The 3189-nt window shown below is 37.6% G+C and overlaps 1 pseudogene; it reads left to right on the top strand.

Moving 5' to 3' along the window:
- The first annotated feature begins 1037 nt into the window (after positions 1-1037).
- LOC100948120 lies at positions 1038-2054 on the top strand (annotated as a pseudogene).
- Positions 2055-3189: the final 1135 nt, after the last annotated feature.

Genomic DNA, 3189 nt, shown 5'->3' with positions numbered 1-3189 from the left:
CTCCCTAGGTGAAAATGAGTTTTTTTCCTGTGATTCAAGTAAAAAACTGATTTAGCCTGTCAAAACTGTTCATTAAAACTGTAATTAAAAGTACTATATTTATATGCAATAATTCAGATAACTAAAAGTGATAGTTTTCTTTTATTTTATATTCTTAGTTTCTCCAAGGTGTTACGTCATCAAAAAAAGTTCATTATACCTAAAATAGTGGGTTGTTAAGCTGATGTAAAAAGAAGTTGAATAGAAATTTTTGAAGTTGTTGTAAGTACAAATATTAATATGGAAAAAGAATTGGGGTGTTGATAATAGATGGGGATTTGGGGAGTAGGAGACTGGATGCCTCCAAATTGCAAAGATTCAGTGTATACGAAAGAAAGACTTATTTTTCTAGGAGTAGGATAGGTAAGATATAGCATAATCACTAAACCAAATGTTGGTCCTACCCCCAAATTTGACTCTCTGTAACTCTGTGGTTGCATCAGGAATTCTCCTAAAAGAGAATTATAGCTGAATTTGAAAGATTGAGCACACTTTATATGAAGTTTGTGTTAATTTTATCTTCTCTGTCTTTTCCTGTTTAGAATTCTTTTCTCGTGCCCTCTCCTTACACAGTCCCTAAGTATTGTTCTCAGCTTTCTAAGTTTCTCATTCTAAAGTGTTTTGAAAACTTTGCTACTTAAAAAATGCATTTTATATTATGACCCAGAACACATACTAAAAAACACGTTTTAAGAAACACTAGGATAGCCCAGGAACTCAGTGGAGCTACCAGCTGCCCTCTCAGTCTCACTGGTTGGACAGCCCTCCTAGCTCAGCCACACAGGCAGGTGCAGTGAGCCACCCTGACTATGGGGCCATCACAGTGGCCTCCTGGATTTCCTCAGCTGCCATCCACCACTAGCCCAATGAGTCTCCGGGTTCTGGGAGAGGAAACCCCACTGGCCCCACAGGCAAAGGAGCTGCTGCAGCCACTCAGCTGTGCGGGTTGCCATGCAGCCAGCCTTCTGGCTGATCAGTCCTGTCTCAGGAGTATCTGATTTAATCTTCCTGATGCTTTGTAAACACTCAGAAAAGAGTACTGTGAATTGTGTAACTCCCCCAAAGAGAACAAGTTTTCACATCATCTGCAGTCATTTAAAGTTCAACCTTGGAAGAAAGCAAGAAACACCTATATGTGGCAGGTGGATACACTCAGTTGCAGGGGTGTCATTGGAGTGATAGGAGAACCTCCAGCTGTGTAGAATGTTTTGACACCTTTAGCTGGTACTGGCCCAATGTGTCTTTACTTCATCAGGCCTGATATGAGTTGGGAGTAGCAGTTCCTGGAGGGATGGTCTACATGACTGGAGGTAAAAAGGATTCCATGATTTTTGACTGTACTGAACGCTATAGTTCAATTACTAAACAGTGGACAAATATAGTTTCAGTAGTCATCCTTGCTGTGGCTTAGGAGTGTGTGTGTGTGTGTGTGTGTGTGTGTGTGAAGGATCTATGGTTTGGACGGATTGGTTGGAGCTAAAATAGGGAACACCATAAACGATTTGATACTGATAAAAATAAATGGGAGGTAGCTGGCAACATGGCTGTGTCACACTACTACTTCAGGTGCTGTGAAATGCAAGGTTTGAGTTATGCAATTGGAGGCATCACCAATGTAGGAATAGAGCTTCATTCTTTTGAACTTTATGGTACCCTTTCTAAGCATTGTTTTCCACTTCCTCCAGTGGGAAGCAAGAGAGTATATCTTGGGGATACTGCATTCCATGACTTCACCTATTCTATTGGAGGGTGAAATGAGACACAAAACAGTCTTTATACTGTGGAAAAATATTCCTTTGAAGAAGAAAAGTGGGTTGAAGTTGCCTTAATGAAAGTGCCAAGAGCAGGCATGTGTTCCTGGAGGATGATCCTGTAGCCATGATTGCTTGTCCCCAAGTACCTTGGACTCGGTTGACATTTATAACCCTCATTCATATACATGGACAGAAATTGGTAACAGGATCACTAGTCATTGTGAATGGGGGTATTACTGTATTATGAAATATAAAGCATGAGAGCACAAGGAACATTTTAAAAATGTAAGATGATTGCTTGCAAAACAAACATATATTTGGTGATAGTACTAATTCCATTACATTTTCCATGTGTTTGGAAGATAAGTGAGTAAAGAGTGATTTTTCTAAAATTTGGATCAAGAAGGAATATGGGATGTATACTAAATTAATAGAGTTCAAACAAATTCACCATAACTTTGAACAGTAGAAATGCTGTTTATGCTCTAGAATTCTCAAGTTATATATAGAGTCCTATTTGTAAAAACTATTTGCTAGAAACTTCTTGAAAAATAGCCTATTTTTTGTCAGCTTCTCCAGTACAATGCAAATTATAACATGACCTTTATGTGATGTAGGAATAATATCAATAAGACAGTTTAAAAATTTCTGTACATTCATGGTTCAGTCCAGAGTACACATCTCTGTGGCCATAGTGTGACATACACAGAAAAGTCAATGGAACAATCTCCCACTTTTATTTTATGCCAAGAGTTTTCACTAGCATGAGATTTTTATTATCAGAAGATATGCTGGGGGAGGGGGTGTTGGAAATATCTAAATATTTATAAAGCTAGGTAAGTTTTGCTTGTAGAAATTTTTTTTTGCTTATAAATTTGTCTTGATCCCAAGAATAAAATTTAGGAACTATAGGAGGTTTTTAGTGACAGTCCTGGATTGTAACAGAATGTCCTAATGAGTGATTAAGCCCAGGAGGCAATATGTACCTAGCAATTTCTTCCTTAATTTTCAGATAGTCACCCAAACCATATGTTTGGCTTTAGGAAGAGAGAATTTCATTAGATTATCTAGCTTTGTGAAATTCACTTGTACTAGGGTAAGCCTAAATTTGAGCATACTACAAAGCTGCTGCCTGGCTGGGGGAATCCTACAGTCTAGGCACCTGTAAAACTGTTTATAGACACTGACTCATAAGTGTAATTTGTAACTTTTCCTTTATTGAAAACTGCTTCTCAAAACTTCTTATCTTCTCTTTTAGAAGCCTTCTAAACAGTTGTTCTTTGTTTAGTTCTGAGAGGAAAATTTATCAAGTGTATGACTATTACTTTAAGGTTCTGTCTGCTAGGCTATTGGAGTCATATATTAAAGGTCTTGTGCATATATATATATATATATA

Source organism: Otolemur garnettii, unplaced genomic scaffold (genome assembly GCF_000181295.1).
Source record: "Otolemur garnettii isolate 467f Iridium unplaced genomic scaffold, OtoGar3 scaffold00098, whole genome shotgun sequence".
Taxonomy (NCBI): domain Eukaryota; kingdom Metazoa; phylum Chordata; class Mammalia; order Primates; family Galagidae; genus Otolemur; species Otolemur garnettii.
Note: the sequence above shows the minus strand (reverse complement) of the source record. Positions and strands in the feature narration are given on the sequence as shown.